Genomic DNA, 21,830 nt, shown 5'->3' with positions numbered 1-21,830 from the left:
AGTGATTTCCAGGGTATTCACTAGGAACAAAGGAATGGCGATATAATTCCTTTATATCTGCTGCCCATGCTTTTCTTATGCCAATCATGGGTTTGGAAGGTGCTGTTTAAAGAACCTTGCTGAATTTCTGCAGTGCATCTTATAGATGGTGACACTGCTGCTACTGAGAGTCAGCAGTGGAGGAACAGAATGTTGAGAATGTGGTGCCCATCAGGTTGCTTTGTCTTGGATGATGTAAAGTCTTTTGAATGTTGTTGGAGCTGCATTCATCCAGGCAAGTGGATAGCATTCCACACTTCTGACTTAAGACCAGAAGACATAGGAGCAGATATAGAACATGCAGTCCATCAAGTCTGCTCTGCTTCTATGCGATTATGTCTAGTCCGAAAATCCTCAATTCCACTTTGCCTTTTCCCCTCAACCCTTGGTCCCCTTACTGGTTTAAAATAAAAATCAGTCTTCACATCCTCTAACATAAAAATGATCCAGCCTCAACAGCCCTCTGTGGTAAAGGATTCTGCAGATTCACTACCCCCAGAAGAAATTCCTCCTCATCTTGGTGTTAAATTTGTGACCCCTTATTCTGAAATTATACCCTCTGGTCCTCAACTCTCCCACAGAGAGGAAAAACTTCTCCGCTTCTCCTCTATCAAGTCTCCAAAAAATCTTGTATGTTTCAATGAGGTCACCTCTCTTTCTTCTATATTCCACTAAGTACGGACCCAATCTACTCAATCTTTCCTCAAAATAGTCCCTCCATACCCAGGATCAGCCAAATAAATCTTAGAATCGTAGAATCTGAGCCTGCGTATTTGGTTGCAGATGGTTCATCACCCTACTCTGTAACATCAGTGTGCCTCCAGTGAAGCATTGCTGTTCTGTCCCGCTTGTTATTTATATGCTTCGGTTTGCTGGGGTGGTTGGTATTACTTCCAGTTCTGTTTTTCAGTGGTTTGTATATCAGGTTCAGTTTAATGTGTCTGTTGATGGCGGTCCGGTTGGGATGCCAGGTCTCCAGGAATTCGCTGGCGCGTCTGTTTGGTTCATGCTATTATGGGTGTATTGTCCCAGTCAAACTGTGTCCTTCTCTGTCCGTGTGTATTGAGACCAGTGAGAATTGGTTGAGTCTCTTGGTGGCTAGTTGGTATTCATGTATCCTTATAATCAGTTTTCTTCCAGTTTGGCTTATGTAATATTTTTCACAGTCCTTGCATGGTATTTTGTATATTACATTAGTTTTATTGGCTGTGGGTACGAGATCCTTTACATTTGTAGGTAGCTGTACAGGGTGGTTGTTGGTTTATGGGTTACCCTGATTCTTAGGGCTCTGAGTAGTCTTGGTCATCTGATATACAGTAGGGTGACTAGTGTCTGGCCATATTGTGTCTTCTTGTTGTGGTCTATCACAGAGGTAATGGAGGATTGTGCTTTTTGGATATCTATTCCTTTTGAAAACTCCGTATAACCGAGGCATATAAATAACAAGTGGGAGAGAACACCAATGCTTCACCAGAAGAGATGCACGGACAGTGTTACCTAGCAGGGTGACAAAACATCTGCAATCAAGCACACCAGTTTGGCTAGCAACTCTACAACCTCATCCACAACCCGAGCTATAAACTGTTCTCAAAACTTTTCATCACAGAAGCTCTACAGTGTGGAAGCAGGCCATTCAGACCATCAAGTCTACACTGGCCCTCCAAAAAGCATCCCACCCAAATCCTGTGTCCTTGCATTTCCCATGCCTAATCCATTTAGCTTACACATCCCCCTGAACAGTGACAACTTAGCATGGCCAATCCACCTAACTGCACATCGTTAGGCTGAGAGAGAACCTGAGCACCTGGAGGAAATCCACATCGGGATGCAGGGACGATGTACAAACTCCACACAGACAGACAGTCGCCAGAGGGTGGAATCAAACCCAGGCCCCTGGTGCTGAGAGGCAGCAGGTGTAACTGAGCCACCATGCTGCCCCATTTTTTCCTCCCATAACATGGGTTCAATCCCCACACTCTCCTCAACCTCTCCCCTTGCCCAAGGTGTGATGACCCTCAGGATAAACCACCAGTTGGCATCTCTCTCTAATGAGTGAGCAGCCCTATGGTCTGGTAAGACTTTGGCAACTCGTTTGTGTCTATGGAATTCTCTGAACAGCCTCCAATGCCAGTCTTTCCTTAGCTAAGGGATTAAAATTCTTCACTGTATTCCAGTTGTGGTCCAATTCATGCCTTGTGTAGTTTTAGCAAAACCTTCCTCCTTTATAGTCCATTCGCTTTGGAATAAAGGCCAACATTCCATTTGCCTTCCCTGAGACCCACTTGAACTCAGATGCTTTTTCGTAATTAATGGATAAGGTCTCCCAGATGTCTCTGTTCTGAAGCTTTCTGCAATCTTTCTCCATTTAAATATTCAATCCTCTATTTCCCCAAACTGCATAACCTCACATCTCCCCACATTATATGCCACCTGCTAAGTTTTAGCTCACTAGCTTAACTTGTCTATAATCCTCCATAGACTTTGGTCATCCACACCATTTGCATCTCAACTGTTTGTGTCAAACAGAAATTTGGCTACAGTTCATTTACCTCATCCAAGTATTAACATATATTGCAAATAATATGCACTCAGAATGGATCTCTGTGACTCTCCACTAGTTACAAAGGATGAGGCAGACAAATACTTGTAAGCTTCCTGGCTAATTCCAGATTCACTTCATTAACATTAAAGTAAAAGTTTCTTTGTACATTTCCCTCCATCCTGTATCCACTGAAAGGTGGTTGATTGAATGCCAGATATTGCACAGGAGTAGATTTAGGGTGTAGGCCTAGATTTTTCACTCCAGCAAAGGTGGGAATAGTGCAGGGGGAACCAACATAAGCCCCATTGGAGCAGACTCTGGAGGAATTGTCTAGGAAATTGAATTTACAACTAGCAATTCCTCTATGGATGGGACCCTCCAAAGTATCCATTTAAATCAGAATTGAGGAATTGATGAATTTAACTAAATAATTACTCAAGAAACATTGGATTCTTCAAATACATAGTCTAACCACTGATTGTTGATCCCACAAGTACCTCACACACACCCAAATACAATTTTCTCAGACCGCTTAAAACTTCCAGACACCTGAAACTTGTCCCACTCGAGATCTGCTCCTAGTGTCTCTCAAACCAAGCCTATTCCCTCACTTCCCCTGCACAAGACCCACTCTTCCCCAACTCTTTTCCATTTCCCTGTTCTCGAAAGCACCCCACCACCCCAAAGCAGCCCTAGCTTTGGAACCACCACCCACTCTTCCCCGCCCTCACCAGATCCAATTTGTGGGCCAACACGTTTGCACATGCTAGAAGCTACATAAATAATCCAGAGATAACAAGGTATAGAGCTAGATGAACACAGCAGGCCAAGCAGCATCATAGGAGCAGGAAAGCTGACATTTCGGGCCTAGACCCTTCTTCAGGAAAGTTTTTCTGGAGTGGGGTCTAGGCCCGAAATGTCAGCTTTCCTGCTCCTATGATGCTGCATGACCTGCTGTGTTCATCCAGCTCTATACCTTGTTATCTCCGTAGAAACTGCAGATGCTGGAGAAGCTTTCTCTGAATAATCCAGACCCTGGTTTATGTGGGCAAAACAAATTCGTACATGCACAGTACCTTTGTCAGTGAGGTTTGCGACTTGCTTGCCGAGCTGGCTTGTTTTCACTCAGACGTTTCATCACCAAACTAGGTGACATCATCAGTGGAGCCTCCGATTAAGTGATGTTATTCTACTCTGCTTACAATTTATACTGTCCTGTCCGTTATGGTGAGTAATGTCACTTCTGGTTTTGATCTGTATGGGTTGTATACAGGGTCTAATACTATGTTTGTTGATTGCATTATGAGTTGAGAATCATGCCTCTAGGAATTCCTGTGCATGTCTATGTTTGGCTTGGACTACTGTGGTTACCTTGTCCCAGTTAAACTGATGGCCTTCATTGTCCGAGTACTGATATTAAGGAGAGTTCATCGTGTCGTTGTGCTGCTAGTTGATGTCCATGTATTCTGATGGCTAATTTCCTTCCTGTTTGTCCAATGTAATGTTTGTGGTAGTCATTGCATAGTATTATGTAAACCATGTTGGTTCTACATGTTGTGGGAGTGGGGTCTTTAATTTTTCTGAATGTTTGTCATAATGTTGTAGTAGGTTTATGTGCTACCATGATTCCTAGTGATAGTAGGAGTCTCGTTGTCAGTTCTGATATGTTCTTGATGCAGGGTAATGTTAGAGCATACTATGTCCTCTTGTTGTCTATTGTCGACACAGTATGCCTAACACACTGGCTGCACTGCCCTACATCAAGAACATATCAGAACTGACACAACAAGACTCCTAAAATCGCTAGGAATCATGGCAGCACACAAGTCTACAGCCACTCTACAACACAAGGATTAAAGGCTTCATTCCCACAACATGCAGAACCGACGTAGTTTACAAAATACCATGCAATGACTGCCACAAACATTACATTGGACAGACAGGAATGAAACTAGCCATCAGAATACATGAACATCAGCTAGCAGCAAAAACAACACAAACTTTCCTTAATATCAGTACAGTCAAACAATGAAGGCCATCAGTTTAACTAGGACAATGTAACCATAGCAGTCCAAGCCAAACAGACATGTACAGGAATTCCCAGAGGCATGGTTCAAACATTTAAAATTGGACCTCATATACAACCCATACAGATCAAAACCAGAAATTACACTACTCACCATAATGAACTAGACAGTATAAATTGTAAGCAGAGTAGAATAACATCACTTCATTGGAGGCTCCACTGATGTCACCTAGGATGGTAACAAAACCGTCTGATTGAAAACAAGCCAGCTCGGTGAGCAAGTCAACAACCTCAACGACAACCCAAGCTATAGGTCTTTGCTAAAACTTTAAATCTTTGTCAGAAAAGGGTCATGGAGACTATCATTCTCATTCTGTAGCGTGACAATGCTTTAAGGGGTACATTTTGTCCTGTTGTTTTCTTTTGAAGAGGCTTTAAGGCAGAGGTACAGAGCTGTTGATTGAGAACCCATAAAGTAAACAGTTTGAGAGACTTGGTTTTTCCTTGGTAAAGTTGGAACTATAGATGCAGCCTGAATGGGGTGAACATCCGAGCCAGGAGTTTTAGTTTTAGTTTTTCAGTAGTTGCTGTTGCTGGGGTCTTGAAGCTAAGTTTGGAAGCTATACAGTATATCTCTCTGCTACTCACTCAGACTTTTCACTTGATGTTTGTTTCCTCCTGGACTGGCGAATTGCCTGAGAGACAATCTATTTCACCGAATTTTGCTTTTTGCTAAGGGTGTTTGTGATGCGATTTATATTGGAACAGTTAATTAGTAGTAGGTAATATACTGAATATTTTGTTAAGCATTTCAATAGACTTACAATTCTGTTCTTTTCATTTAGTCTGTGTTTTTACACCACTGTTAAAATCAAGCGTGTTTTGTTTAAATTTGAGTAGCATCTGGAATGCAACACCTTACAATTAAGATGAAAATGTTAGGGTCTAGACCCTATCTTAATATATTGAGGGTGTTTGGTCTCATCCATAGCAAACTAGGGGCTCTTACTGGGATCAAAATCTCGAATTCCAAGTTAGGTTTAGGATTGTTGGACTCAAAAAAGCAGTGAGTGATAAGTGTTGGTGTCTTTTATTTTGGGTAGTGCATTCAGTTGGTTTAAACAGGGTGTGCTTTCTGTAATAATGGCTCTTTTGGCCACTAAGAAATTCCTGGTGGTGGAAGAAATCACTTTGGGAGTTTTACAGAAAGTGAGCAAGACAAAGCTTTTGGAATTGGCAAACAAGCTGCCTACGTCGGAGGGAAGGAGAAATAATTGTGGCAATCATGTAGCATTTACAATTAAAACCAAAGAACTGCAGATGCTGTAAATCAGGAACAAAAACAAAGTTGCTAGAAAAGCTCAGCAGGTCTGGCAGCATCTGTGAAGGGAGAGAGAGTTCTGAGGAAGGGTCACTGGACCCAAAATGTTAACTGTTTTTATATTTCAAATTGGACTTATTCAGAGGGTACTGGTAGGTGCCTTTATCTGAAAGAGTGAAGGAAATTTTGGTTTTCATGACACTGAATGGACTATACCAGATTAAAGTCATGTCATTTGATGTGAAAAAATGCACCAGCTGCATTTCAAAGACTAACCAATAAAGTAAAATGTTGAGATTACCCAATTGTGTGGTTATAACCGACAAACTGATGATTTTTAGTCATACATGAAAGGAACATTTGGAGCATCTATCAGAATTGTTCAATCAACTTTGGGAGGCAGGCTTGGTGATCAAACTGGCTAAGAGTGAGTTCACAAAAGCCTGAGTCATGTCCCTTAGCCATGTCACTGAATGTGGACAAATGGCCTCATGGGATATGGAAACAAAGATTATTCGGCAGGTTTCTATACCATTGAAAAATACAGCAGTCCTATGATTCCTGGGACTGCATTTTTATCAGAAGTTCATAGTGAGTTTTAGCAGTGTGGTTGCTCCATTGACTGACTTGAAGACATGCAGAAAATTTCAGAGGACAGAGGAATGCCAGAAGGCATTTGAGAGGGTGAAACCTGTGTTAACCACTGCCCCAGTGGTAGCGACACCTAATTACACGAAGCCATTCAAGGTAGTCACCAATGCAAGTTGTGTGGGTGTCAGAGCTGTATTCTTACAAGAACATAAGATACAAAGACTTATTGGATATTTTTCTAGAAAACTGGATGATCATCAACAGAAATATTCCACAATTTAGACAACCTTGAGTTTGATGTGGCGTTGTAACATTTCAACATTTATAATCACCAGCAATATGCTGGAGACAATTATATACACTGATCATAAAAATTCCACAACAACAACGAAAACAAAGTTGCTGGAAGAGGTCAGCAGGTCTGGCAGCATCTATGAAGGAGAAAACAGTTAACGTTTCGGGTCCAGTGACCCTTCCTCAGAAACCAGACCCAAAAATGTTAACTGTTTCCTCCTTCACAGATGCTGCCAGACCTGCTGAGCGTTTCCAGCAACTTTGTTTTTGTTCCTGATTTACAGCATCCACACAGTGTTTTGGTTTTCATAAAAAATTCCAGACTGTTTAGATAGAGGTTATTAGTGCAGCCATTCAAATTGAAAATTATACATGCAGGACAAAAAAACCATAATTACTAACACATTGTCACAACTCTGCAAAAAGATGGAGGTGTTTTGTGACAGGGGGAGAAAAGTGACCTGTAATAGACTCTAGTCATGAATGTTTGCATACTTACACTCAATGTAACATATGTATGGTAATGCACTCATGCTGTAAGGCTTAGGGATTTTAAAAATGAAGCAGTCTTTGTATGTTGATTTTTTTTTAAAAAGGGATAAGATGTGATGATACTATGGATTTGAGAAGCCTATTTTGTCCTATTTTCTTTTGAAGAGAGGTTCTAAGGCAGAGGTACACAGCTGTCTAACGAAAGTCCATGAACTAAACAGCTTGAGGCCTTGGGTTTATTTTAAAAGTTGGAATAATAGAAGCAGCCTGAATGACCGTAAGACATAGGAAGAGAAATTAGGCCATTTGGCCCAGTGAGTCTACTCCACCATTCAATCATGGCTGATAAGTTTCTCGACCCCATTCTCTCCTTTTCTCCCTGTAACCCTTGATCCTTTCAACAAACAAGAGCATATTGAGTATATTTAAGACTGAAATAACCTGGTCTCCACAGCCTTCTGTGGCAGTGAATTCCATAGACTCACCACTTTCTGGTTGAAGTAGTTTTTCCTTATCTCCGTTCTAAAGGGTCTCCTTTGAAATAAGGCTGTGCCCTCGGGTCCTAGTCTCTCCTACAAATGGAGATATTTTCCCAATGTCCACTCTGTCCAGGCTGTTCAGTATTCTTTAGGTTTCAATTAGATCCCCCTTCATCCTTCTAAATTCCAATGAGTACAAAATCCCAGAGTCCTCTTATGTTAAGTCTTTCATTCCTGTGATCCTTGTGAACCTCCTCTGGACCCATGCCAGGGCCAGTATATCCTTCTTGAGGTATGGGGCCCAAAATTGCTCATAGTACTCTAAATGTGCTCTGACTGGAGCTTTATAAAGCTTCAGGAGTACATCCCTGCTTTTAATGTTCTAGTCCTCCCAAAATAAATGACCACTGTATTTGCCTTCCCAACTACCAACTCAACCTATAAGTTTACCTTAAGAGAATCCTGGACTGGGACTCCCAAGTCCCTTTGTACTTCAGATTTCTGAATTTTCTCCCCATTTAGAAAACAGTATATGTCTTTTCTTCCAAAGGAAGTGCAAATCCTCACACTTTCCCTCATCGTATTCTATCCACCACTTCTTTGCCCACACTCTGCCTTCTGCCAGACAGCCAGCCTTCTATCCATGCTAGCACCTTGCCTCTAACAGCATAAGGGCCCTTATCTTACTCAGCAGACTCTTGTGCAGCACCTTGTCAAAGGCCTTCTGGAAGTCCAGCTAGATAACATCCACTCACTCCCCTTGGTCTACCCTGCTCGTTACCTCCTCAAAAGAATTCTAATAGATTTGTCAGGGATGACCTCCCCTGGATGAAACAATGCTGACTTTTCCCTATTTTACTATATGCTTCCAAGTATTCAGAAATTTCACCCGGGGGGGGGGTTACATTAGTAATTTTCCAGTCCTACGAGATCCTCCCTGACTTCAGTCATTCCTGAAAGATTACCATATGCTTCCACCATCTCTCTAGCTATCTCTACAGAATGGATGGGGCAAACTTCCCCAGAGCCAGGAGTTTTAGTTTTAGTTTGTTATTCAGTAGTTGTTGCTGGGGTCTTGAAGCTGGGTTTCGAAGCTACAGTGCCTCTCTGCTACTCTCACTCAGACTAGTCTCGATGTTTTTTTCCTCCTGGACTGGAGAATTGCCTGACAGACATCTTTACTGTATTTGCCTTTTGTCAAAAGCACATTTGTTGGAACAGTTAATTAGTAGTAGTTAACAAAATAATGATATGTTAAGTATTTTGATAGAGTTACAGTTAAGCCAATTGTGTTTTTTGGTCTACTTTTATGCTACAGTTAAAAAAGCATATTTTGTTTGATGTCGAGTAATTTACCAAATCTAATTGCATCTGGAATGCAACACCTCACACTTACCTTTGAAAGAAAAAGGTAGGGGCTGGACTATCTTCGGAATATATTTTGGAGAGGGTTTGGTCTGGTCCATAACATCAAAGTCTTTTGCATCCTAGTTCTGATGAGGGCAAAATGAAAAGCTTCAACTTCTTGTTTCCATTTAGCAATGGTTTAAACTTCCATTAACACAAGCAGTCACATACTGGTTTAAAATCTTGGTTCCAGAAATCTAGCTAATTTTTTTTAAATGCCTCCATAAAAGAGGCATGTGCCCAAATGCTACTAGTCTAAAATCCAAACACTGCAATAAAATGATATTAATGTATGTAAATCACAATTGTAAAAAGCTTGCACCCCAGCACACATGCAAGCAGGAGGTTATACCAGGAGCAGAACTAGGCCTACCTAAACAAAAGCAATTCTAAAACCAACAGAACAGAGTGAAGCTCTTCAGTCCTGCCACATCCAGTCATAAAATGGTGGTGGACAATTAAACAACTAGAGGTGGCAGCTCCACAAATATCACCATCCTCATGGAGGCAGCCCAACCAAACATACCAAAATACAAGGCTGAAGCATTTGCAACAATCTTTAGTCAAAAGAGCTGAGTGGATGATATATCTCTGCCTCCTCCAAAGGTCCCTAGCATCATAGATGCCAGGCTTCAGCCAATTTGATTCAGTGATATCAAGAAATGGCTGAAGACATTGGACACTGCAAAGGCTTTGGGCCCTGACAACATTCTGGCAATAGCACTAAAGACTTGTGCTCCAGAATTTGCCATACCTTTAGCCAGGCTGTTCCAGTACAGTTACAACACTGGCATCTACCAGACAATGTGGAAAACTGCCTGTGACTTGTACACAAAACGCAGGACAAATCCAGCCTAGCCAATTATCATCCCACTTTACTCTTGATGATTAGTAAAGTGATGGAAGGTGTCACCAACAGCACTATCAAGCAGAAGTTACTCAGCAAAATCTACTCAGTGACGCCCAGTTTGGGTTCTGCTAGGGACACTCAGCTCCTGACCTCATTACAGCCTTGGTTTAAACATGGACAAAATAGCTGAATTCCAGAGGTGAAGAGTGTGCCAGCCCTTGACATCAAGGCAACATCTGATCAAGTGTGGCATCAAGGAACCCTAGCAAAACTGGAATCAATGGGTATCGGGATAAACTTTCTGCTGGTTGGAATCATACCTGGCACACAGGAAAACAGTTTGGCTGTTGGAGGACAGTCATTTCAGCTCCAGGACATGCCTCAGGGCAGTGTCCTTGGCTGAACCATCTTCAGTTGCTTCAATGACCTTCTCTCCATCATAAAGAAAGAAGTGTGGATAACTGCAAAATCTTCAGCACCATTTTACAACCCAGATACTGAAGCAATCCATCTTCAAATGCAGCAAGACCTGGATAACCTCCAGGCTTCAGTTCACAAAGGCAAGTAACATTCATGCCATACAAGTGCCAGACTAATGATCATCTCAATTAACAGGTAATTAACCATCACCCTTGGATTCGATAGCATTTCTACTGCTGAATCACCTAATAACATTAAGGTTACCATTGTGCAGAAATTGAACTAAACTCAGCATATAAATACTCTGGCCACAAGAACAGATCAGTTGCTCAGAATCATGTGGCAAGTAACACCTACCGATACCAGAAAGCCTGTGTAATGGTATACTCCCCACTTGCCTGGAGGAGCTCAACACCACCAAGGACAAAGCAGCCTGTTTGACTGGCTCCACATCCACAACTATCCTTTCCCTCTTTCAACACCCAGTAGCAGCAGTGTACTATCTACCTATAAGATGCACTGCAGGTTCCCCTCCAAGCCACTCACCATCTTGACATTGAAGCAATGTTATACTTCTACATCATTAACAAAATCCTGGAAATCCTTCCAAACAGCACAGTACATACACCAAAATTGACTGCAGTGGTTCGAGGCAACTCATCACCACCTTCAAGGGCAACTAGGGATGGGCAATGAATGCTGGCTCAGTGACACCCATAGACTGAAAAAATAAAAACCCTGTGAGATTCCACTAGTCATATCCTACCAAACAGCCAGACTCATTTATACATATTCTGTTAACTGCCAGCCAGCCACACTTCTATCTAGGCTAATACGTTAACCTCTACACAATGAGCTCCTCCTTTAAGCAATGACCTTCATTTTTACATGGCATCTTGTCAAACGCCTTCTGGACATCCAAGTACAGTGCATTTACACTTTTACACAGCATACCCCTGCAAAGAGCTGTGACTTCCCTCTCTCAGAAGCTGGCTGACACTCTGCTTATCTTGGAGCTTTAAGTGCCCTGCAAAAACTTCTTTAATAATCAATTCCAATACCTACCCAATGACACACCTTAAGCTAACTGACCTGCAATTTCTGGTTTTCTGCCTCTCTCCCTTCTTGAGGAGAGGGATTATGTTTGCCACTTTACCACCCAATGAAACCTTTCCAAACTAGCTAATTTTAGAAAAATCACCAATGCATCCAACCAACTCAATTAGCTACCTCCTTTCAGACCCTTGGATCAAGTCCATCAGGACCCAGGGACTTGTCGGCCTGGAGCTCCATCAGTTTGGTCAGTACCACTTGCATAGTGGCTGCAATTTCACCAATTTATTCTCCCTTTCAGCTCCTAATTTACAACTATAAATTGGAATGCAGTAACTGGATTTTAGTTAACAGAAAGTGATTTTTAAAACCTAGTGGAAGCATTGATTGGGCTGGTTCATAGTTACTTATTCTAATTTTAAAAAATTATGTTCAAAAGCTTTTAAAGCATAGCTCAGTATACCATTGTGCCCAAAAAGGGACTAATCTTGGACTCTTCACAACAGCAAAAATGGAAACTTACATTGAATGAATCACCAAAGAGGTGCACCCAGCTTCAAGCAAAAAAAACTTAAAACTAGTGCAAAAGACAAACTCCTTGTGCTGAAAATGTCAGTCTTTTTGGATGGACAAGGACTGCAATGGTTCAAGAAGCTGAATACCACCTTCTCAAAAGGCAATTAGGGCCGAGCAATAAATGCTGGCTTAGCCAGCATCACATTCTGTAAGATAATGGATAAATATCCACTAGAACAAAGTGAAAACTCTATGCCAGGATATTTTATACTGATGCTCTTTCAGGCCTGTGGTATCTTAATCACAGACATATGTAAGCATGATACAAATCCACAGGCCTGATCAGAGATCCATACAAAATGGCAATATATCACCAAGCAACAGCTAGGCATTAGGAAAGAATCAAGACTTACTAATGTTTAGATGAAAAGATAAGCTTCATACTTCTAACCAAAAACATGATACTATAATGCCAAGTTATCTGCATTGTTCTGCTTAAATGTATCAACCTACTGAGCAGTTAAAGATAACCAATTTGGGCAACAAAACAAGAAACTTCAATGAAATGAAGGGGTTATTTGAAATAGTAGATTGAATCCCATCGGGTAAAATGAATTAAGATATCAACATGTATACTCTGCTGAAAAGTGAGTTGCTGCAGAGATGTTGAAATTTGCAACACGGTCCTAAAAAGAAAGCACTTTCTTGGAAATGCCTGAAGAAAATGTGAATTTGTCTAACTCTCAAATGACAGTATTGTGTTTACACGCAAGATCATTTAAATTCAATTCATTCAGATGCTCTTCCCCTGGGAATAAAACAGCTCAAGGATAAATAAAATTACAGTTGATCATTTAGACCTGCTTTGTCAAAGCATCCATAGAAGCTACTCAAAGTGAAAGTACAGCCTATCACCTCCAGATGCAAAAAAATGTCATGAGAGATACAATAAAAAAGGAGTTAAATATTGCAGAAACTCTCGTTCTGCACTAGTGAGCGTAGGCCACACATCATTCATACATGTTCAGCACCATTAGCCTTTTGGTTGAAGATTGCATGTGGAAAGCAATGTGCAAACCCTCCATCTCAGATTATCTGCTGTTTTCTATTAAACAGGTAGAATTGGACATCAAGACTATTCTGACCTAAGCGACAGATTGTAATATTCCCATTAAATGCTGCTTTGGCCCTCCAGTTACAGTAATGTTCCTCACTAAGAGCTAGGAGCCCACTTAAACAATCTCAAAAAACCTCAGATTTTCAAAGGATATCAATCTCAGGAATGCAGAACTTTACAAAGCAAACTTCATGCCTATACATGTTGCACCTTGACATCAACTGCGCAAACTGCATTTCCGAAACAAGACAAGACAACACTTAAAACTCTGAATATATTAAACACTGTCTTGGGATAATTGTGCTAGGTAGCTTCCCTAGCAACACAGCCTACAATTGCAAAATGTATGCTGTGACAGAATTGGGACACACCACAACAGCTGTTCAAGAGTTCAGGAAGCTTTGATAAATAGGCAATGTGGTAACAGCCCAACAAGTAGGGCTGACAGTATAGCACAGAAAATACAAAAACAGTAGATACTGAAAACCATGAAAGGGGATAACAGATTAGTGAGTATCAGATGGCCAGATTTGAACTGTACATTATGCACCTAATTGTTCCTCTAATTATTCCAGCATTCGCACCTCCACTCCTTTGCTCAAGAGTTCAAGAATATAGTCACACTGTATGTAGAAGGTTTTGCTTATTTCCTAGTTATCTTTGTTAGTTTAAACCCATGCCCCCTTTGTCTTATTTAGTTTGCTTTAGAAGTTGCATTCCTGAGCTTTATCATCCCCTTAACTGCCTGTGTTATCTAACAAGCACTGGCTGTAGTTCAGTGGTAGAACTCTCACCAATGTGTCACAAGTTTGTGGGTTCAAGATGGACTCACAAAACTTAAGGCCAACTTAAAGCCACAAGAATTATCATTCATTTGGTAGTCAGCAAATGCATTTCTCAAAAAGGTAGTCAGTCAATGTGCTTTTAACACAAGAACAAAGTTTAAATTGCACAGAAAAGGAAAACAAATTATACAAGAATAATTTGAAAACAGTCCTATTACAGATATTGGGAAGAAAGCTTTTACTAACAATGTTTAGATCCTCAACAAATCAGATGCTGGCTCAATGCAGAATGACCACACCTGCAGCAGCATTGATTGCACAAAACTTCAGCTAAGAATTGATGAGCTGGAGTCTGAGCTGCGAACTCTGCGACACATCAGGGAGGGAAAATTCCGTGGACACTGACTCAAGAGACAGTCACACCCCTTAGATTAATTACATCAAAATTTAGCCCACAGTCAGTGATTGGAGCATGTGACTGAGTAAGGCAGCATTTACAGCATCTGCTGTATTTTGCTTTTAATAATGAGATCCTCAAACTTCAGTAAAGGGTCACCCTATTTCCATTTTAAGTTCTTTGCACAGTTGACACAGCTGTAGATGGCTACTTTCAGCAAGCATCAACTGAAGAAGATAGCACTAAGTGAATGCTCATGTCTTTTCCCAAAACCCTTCAATAACCTGCTACATTTCTTCACTTATTACTTAACACATATTCCTGAAACTCTTACATTCAACAGCCGTCTAGGACATCCTCTTGAGACCTCAAAGCCTTACGATTTCAGCTAATGTTACAACTGAACAAGTTAAATCCCAAACCAAAATCTGGCCTAATAGACCACCTCTTGAAAAATTTAATGTGGTGGTCATTCACTGAAACAGGGACATACAAGGCTACAGGCTTTAACAAAGCAACATCTGTTTATGTAATAAACAGAAGATAAAACAAACCAAGCCATCTAAAGATGGAACACAGATTGAAAGGTCTTCAAGCATACGGCAACTCCGTAACGCCAACCAACATAAATTTCTGTGCTGTCAACTCATCCATCTTGATAGAAATACTGCATACATTCAGATAAACACAGTCTTAAGCTTTGTCTTTTTAAAAAGATTACTACTTATTCCAGTTATAATTTCTGCTGCACTCTGATAATATTATTCCACTTCCACACACCTGGATTATCATTTGCCTCTTAATGCCCTCTGCCTCTGTTTTTTTCAATTTTCCTTCAGTTGAACCCTCTCTTCCCCAAAAATTAGTTTAGAATCCTTGTTTTATAATTGACCAAGGAGGGTTCTTGTGGTGCAGCAGTGTCATTACCCAAATGAGGGGGCCCAGGTTCAATCCCACCTGCTCCAGTGGTACACAATAACAGCTTTGAACAGGCTGATTTGAGTGTATATTCAACACAGCAGGACACTAGCCCCAGCATAGTTCAAATGAAATCCATCCCAATGGTTCTCTTTCCCGAACCCTAATGCCAATTCCCCAGAAATCAGAATCCATTTCTCAGACACCAACCTCTGATCCATGTATTTACTTCTAATCTTATCTATCCTATAATAATTTGCAAGCAGCTCAGGTTGTAATCCAGAGAATATCAAATGTGTGGATCTGCTTTCAATTTTAACCCCAAAACTCTTTCCTAGTCCTACCTAGTCATTCTTATCTTTATGGATCGCAACAATTGGTTCCTTTCCCTTCCATTCCAAAGGTCTTTTCTGGGTTGGAGCGATTACCTAAACCTTGGTATCAGGTAATGAACTGAGCCTTCAGGATTCTGTCTTCACTCTATACCACAATGCTTTGATCAGTTTACTCATTCTTGCTGCAATCTTGTCTTTGTCCACACCAGAAGCAAGGGTTATCACTGGCTACTACTGTGTAAGGCAATGGAAGAGTTTAATTTTGAGGATTGGAGGGAACAATTATTGTGAAGGGGAGACATTCAACATAATGAGGGGATGGGGAGAAGACAATCATGCAATGGAGAACATGGAATACTACGGTTGGGGTGGTGGGTGGGGGGGGGAGCAGGTGCGGGGTGTTGGTTGTGTTGATCACAACTAACATGCTGCCGATTGAACATCACCAGATACTGATTCTGCGGTTTGTTCCTCCCTGCTCACCCTCTTATGCAGAATGTTACTGTTACTTGCTGGTGTTCTTGTTGGTTTTCAGAGTCCAAAAATAGCACCACAGAAGTGACTCCGATGCTGATCTAATAAAAATATTCCTTTGGTGTTATGATCCATGTCTAATCAAGTTGTGAAGTTGACCTCTCTGCAGAAATACTGTGAACTTTCAGGTAAGAAAAGCTGAGAGATGTCAATAGCTAATGGCACATTTCCCTGTTACGTCTTTAGCCACTTCAGTTACTGTTGTATTCTGTCCTTGCTTACACCAGCAAATTCTAAGTGTGGAAAACCTGTGCATCAATTTAAAATTCCAAGAGTCATGTTAATTTTGCCACTAGATAATCTGAGATAACACGGTGTAGAGCTGGATGAACACAGCTGGCCAAGCAGCATCAGAGGAGCAGGAAGGCTGACGTTTTGGGCCTCAACTCTTCTTCAGAAAGATTTTCTGAAGGAGGGTCTAGGCCCAAAACGTCAGCTTTCCTGCTTGGCCTGCTGTGTTCATCCAGCTCTACACCTTGGTTATCTCTTAATTTTGTTACAGTTGAGCTGATAACATTGAATTTAGCAACCCTTTGAGGGTTTGTAGCTCACATCTATCAAATGCACTGCATCTGAATGTGGAATCTGGCAGGTAGGATAATGCACTCAATTTACATGCATCTAACAGTCATCTGCTCTCACAGCCAAGCACTCTGCAAGTTAATATTAAACTCATTAGCTCTACTAATCACAAAACAATTCTTTAGCTAGTTCTATGTTAACCCATTTCTTAAGCCTTTGATTTCAATGTACTCAAGACGTAACAATGTTACCAACAAGGGGTTGAATATATTCTGAATTGTTGTGATGAGATATTTCAATGAGACATTGCAAATATGGTATATTGCTGGACTGGGAGATGACTGACTGCAAAAATTAATCATTGAAGAATGATCAGACTTTAAAAATTCCCTGTTCCCCTTCAAATTAGCTTTTTTAAAATCAGCTTATTCGGAGACATTGTTATTACAGGTGGAACTTGAACCCAAGCCTCCACAGCTCAGAGGTAGGAACACTAAACTCAAATTAGATCTTCAGAGTCCACCTGAACAGACTTAACATCTCACTCAAACCACAGTGCCTTTAAGAAACAGCATTCTGTCACCATAAAGAGGTGAATCTCACAGTCAAGTGGTAAAAATTAAAATAAAGCTTGCATTTATAATTATCCTTCACATGGCCTCCAGAGATCCCAAAATGCTTTATAACTAATGAAGTCATTCTCCAGCTTAGCCTATTGTTGTGTAAGAGGTCAAAATAAGTGATCATTGAAGGATGATGTCAGCATGCTTGAAAGTACTGACTAAGGGATCTAAAGAGGGGTGGGAAGTAAGGGAGATGGTCACATTCAGTTTACTCTCAAATCCCATGACGGGCCAGCATCTATTCCACAACACAGCCGCTTGGTCACAGGTCATGCATGACAAAAAACTGGAAAAAGGAATCAACCTAGAGGGGTCTGACTCTAAGAATGGCAAATGTTACCAATGACCTTTTTAGGATTCAAATGCCATGGGTTAAAATCAATTGTCAGGTTCAGTTTCATTGAGTAAGATACATCAGCACATCATTCCCCTGTAGAAACCATGTCCATAGCCAAACTGACTGAAAATTAGTTGAAACTTTCCTGAAAAGCTATCCTTCATGAAAAAGCTTTCCTCCTGTCATTTACCACCACAATGCAATGATCTAAATTGCTTCAAATGGATTTCCTCATTAGTTAAAACACAGCAGCCTATAATACTATGTTAAAAAGATTGAGGGGTTGAGCAGGTTTAATGAACTTTTCTCCCCATCCCCAACGAGTAGCATAGTGGTTAGCACTAGTACCTCTGCGCCAGGGACGCAGGTTCAATTTCAGCCTTGGGTGACTGTGGAATTTGCACATTCTCCCTGTCTGCTTATTCACACAGGCTAGGTAGATTAGCCATGATAAAGCAGAGATATAGGGATAGGATGGAGGCTGAGTCTGGATTGGATGCTTTGAGTGTTTGTGCAGACTTGGGCTGAATGGCTTCTTTCTGCACTGTAGGGATTCCTTCAGTGCCCGTTTTCATTCTGAATCAGGCCTGTGTCCCTGGGGTCCCTTTTAAAGTACAGGTTTGCTCTCCTATGCTCCAAAACAGAAGAGGAGGCTGTAGTTTTTCTCCGACGCCACCCCAACCCCAAGATGCTTCCATAGGGATGTCAGATCAACCTAACAGGAAGAGGAGCCATAGAAGACAAATTATTTTCCCTATTCAGTAGGCTTTCCTGTAGGGCACAGACAAGCAGATATGCTCAGTCTTAATACAAAATATCTCACTAGTGCAACAGTAACATTTTAATCTGGCAACAATGTGAGGGATATTAGCATGAAGGCACAGAACACTTTAGGCACCCAGTGTCAGTAAACAAACAAAGCAACAGACTCAGCACATAACATTGAGTTTGTTTTCCATTGTGGGTTGCAACATCAGGGTTAAGCTGTCAGTTGCATGTAACATGCACCATTCCACAGAAGTTTATTTAAAATGATTAATTTTTGGTTGTAGAGATAAAATAAAACATACACGGATAGAGAACATGCAGCAATAAGAGAAATGGGTTGACAAGTAGGAGGTTAAGGTAGAGACAAACATAAACATGATCATTTGCTAAGTGTTGCTGCATCATTTTATCTAAATTTAGACAGTTTCTTATACTAACTAATAATGAGGAATGTGTATGTGGGTGTGGGGGGGTGGGTAAGGCAGTATTAGTGTCTACATGTAATAATAATGAAGGCATTCAAAAGAAGAACAGGTTTACTGCCAAAAAAGTATTTTTTTAAGCGCATGCTGCTACTAAAAAGAGAAGTACATTTTGTGACCTTTGCTTATGAACATGTATTGAATAAAACCACAAGTGGTTTACAACCTCAGCCAGCATTATACATGCATGTCCACCCCCCCCCACCACCCCACTCTAAGCTCCTTGCAAAATGATCATCAACTCTTTTGAAAACACAGTAAATGGGGACAGGGTGGGGGGGGAAGAGGAGGAAGGAAAGACATTTTTATATAGCACTTGTTATCTTCATTGGACATCTCAGCCATTTTGCAGCCAGCCATTTTTGTTTTCATTGAGGTCACTACTACAAAGAAACATGGTAGTTTATTTGCATACCACAAATTCCTACAATTATTTTGTAGCCTTTCATCCACCAGATCTCTTCTGCTCCCCATTCCCCAGCACACTCCTTTATACCAAGGCAATATACTTTAGATTTAGGTTTGATTTTATTGTGAGGTGTACTCAAGTACAGAAGAACAGGAGTTCAGTAAAAAGTGTACAATGTCACCACACACTGCCATCTCAGGTACCAAGGTATCTAGGTACAAAAACAATTTAGGTACGAAATAGTAAGAGAAATGAGTTAAATAGTTAAGCAATACATCATAGAATAACTGATGCATTAATTTAGTGAAAATGTTCAGTTAGCTTGGGAAGCAGAGGTGGGGTGAACTACCAGCAAGTAAAGATTTGATTTGCAGGGAGACAGAGGACCAGTGGCAATGTCAGTAGACCAGTGATCCAGAGATTAGGGCTAAATGTTCTGGGGGCTTTGGTTCAAAATCCAACCACTCCAACAGTCAGTGGTATTACAAAAGCTGAATTCCCCCAACAATATCCTAGGGGATAGCATTAACCAGAAATTGAACTGGACCAGCAATATAAATACTGTGGTTACAAACATAGGTCATAAAATAGGAATTTTACAATAATTCACCTCACATCTCCCCAAAGCTGGTCGATCATCTACAAGGCATAAAACAGGCAATGTGATGGAATACTCCCAACTGTGCAGATGTGTGCAGCTCCAAACAACACTCAAGAAGCTTGACAATGTCCAAGACAAAGCAGCCCACTTGATTGGCACCTCAACCACCAAAAATGCATGGAGGTAGTAGTGTGTACTATTTACACAATGCACTGCAATTACTCACCAAGGCTCCTTGACAGCCCCTTCCAAATCCGACAATTGTAGCACCTAGAAGGACAAGGACAGCAGATATATGACAACTCCACCATCTGCAAGTTCCACTCCAAGCCACAGACCATCCGGACTTGGAAACGTCGCTGTTCTTTGCTGCACCAAAACCTTGGAGCAGCACTGAGTGTACCTACCCTGCAGACTACAGTAGTTCAACAGGCAACTCACCATCTTCAAGGGTAATTAGAGATGGAGAATAAATGCTGGCCAAACCAGCAATACCCACATCCAGTAAATGAATAATTTACTCTCTACAGGAACAATGTGTATAGTTGAAAATGACTGTTAGAGCAGCTTTTAAATTAGTTTTCACCAAATTGCTGCAATCTGAAGCATTATTTCATTATTTACATGATATTAACAGGATGTGATGCACCCAACTTTGGCAAGACTACCATAAAAGCATTGGTACATGTACAAATGCATTTGCAAATACAAAAAAGCCAGGCTGATTAACTTACTGAAACACTGAACGATCTTGCCAAGGTGCATTACACAAACAAAAAATAAAGTTGCTGGAAAAGCCCAGGCCTGGCAGCATCTGTGGACGAGAAAACAGTTAATGTTTTAGGTCCGGTGACCCTTCCTCAGGACTGGAGGAACAGTTCTAAGGAAGGGTCACCGCACCCAAAATATTAACTGTTTTCTCCACAGATGCTGCCAGACCTGCTGAGCTTTTCCAGCAACTTTGTGTAATGCACAATAAAAACCAAACGAACGGCAGATGCAGCAAATCAGGAACAAAAACAAAGCTCTATATTGTGTCCTCTGCATGTGAATCAGATTATTTTCAGGGCAGGATACTTGTTTTAGATCTGTTTTACTTTTAATCCCATGATTTCTTGATGCAGTGTGCAAGATGTTTGTGTCTTTCGTGGATTGAGGAAAGGAGTTGTGGATGTTGTACAAGTTGGGTTTTGTAGAGATGCCTTGGTCCTAACCACCATTTGTTACCTTTTTTTAACAAAGGCTCCCAGAAATACAAAAATAGAGCTGAATGGATGGATGTGATAGCAGATAGATTCAATACCAGCCTTTAACAGCAAACTTGACACCTTCCAGAAGGAGGGTTTTTAAAAAAAGGGGAATAAAGAGAAGAGAGCGGAGGAGTGGGACTAACTTCTAAAGATTTAGCGTAGATCTGATTGCATAATAAAACACAGAAGGAGACAATTCAGCTTCTGATTTCATTGTGCACAGTGACAGAAACTGTTCTTCCCTGATCCTCCTCCTACAGGGAGTCAAAAGATGCTTTTCAAGTTGTCCAAATGTATTTAATTATTAATTCTCAATAATAGCAGTGGATTTCATTTAAAAATAAAACTGTTGTCCAAACAAACCAGTATCAATGCATTCTTCGTGATCACTTTGCAAGTAGAAAAGTTAGTGAGACCCTGTGCCTACCCAGTAATACAGAACAAAAGTTAAAAACTTTGAAGCTCCAAAGGCCACAGATTGGGACATCACTGCAAACAATTCGACAACATTTCATCTCACTCATCTAAATTCTGGGATTAAAATATCGAATGGACAGCAGGCTACAAATGTGGGAGAAGTTACAAGAAACTAGTCATCATGCTCCTCTACAGAAGAAACAATAGAGATGCCAGGAAAGACGACAAGTTAAAAATCCAGAAAGAAGTTCAATGCTACAGAATTTAAAGGTCTCAGCTTCTGTAAAGTGATCTGCTTTTTCTAA

At 40.8% G+C, this 21,830-nt stretch overlaps 1 protein-coding gene across 7 annotated transcripts in view; it reads right to left on the bottom strand.

Moving 5' to 3' along the window:
- The window catches only part of LOC125448266 (electroneutral sodium bicarbonate exchanger 1-like), a 383,257-nt gene that overhangs the window by 291,878 nt on the left and 69,549 nt on the right, over positions 1 to 21,830 (bottom strand). The window contains exon 2 of one of the 7 annotated variants that reach the window (XM_059643484.1): positions 9,181 to 9,277. The exons of the other annotated variants lie outside the window; for them this stretch is intronic. The gene's annotated coding sequence lies outside the window, so the exon portion shown is untranslated. The remainder of the gene's footprint in view (positions 1 to 9,180; positions 9,278 to 21,830) is intronic. 7 annotated transcript variants of the gene reach the window in all.

The sequence above is a fragment of the Stegostoma tigrinum genome, chromosome X (genome assembly GCF_030684315.1).
Source record: "Stegostoma tigrinum isolate sSteTig4 chromosome X, sSteTig4.hap1, whole genome shotgun sequence".
Lineage (NCBI taxonomy): Eukaryota > Metazoa > Chordata > Chondrichthyes > Orectolobiformes > Stegostomatidae > Stegostoma > Stegostoma tigrinum.
The sequence above is the reverse complement of the archived record's forward strand: the minus strand, read 5'-3'. Positions and strand labels throughout refer to the sequence as shown.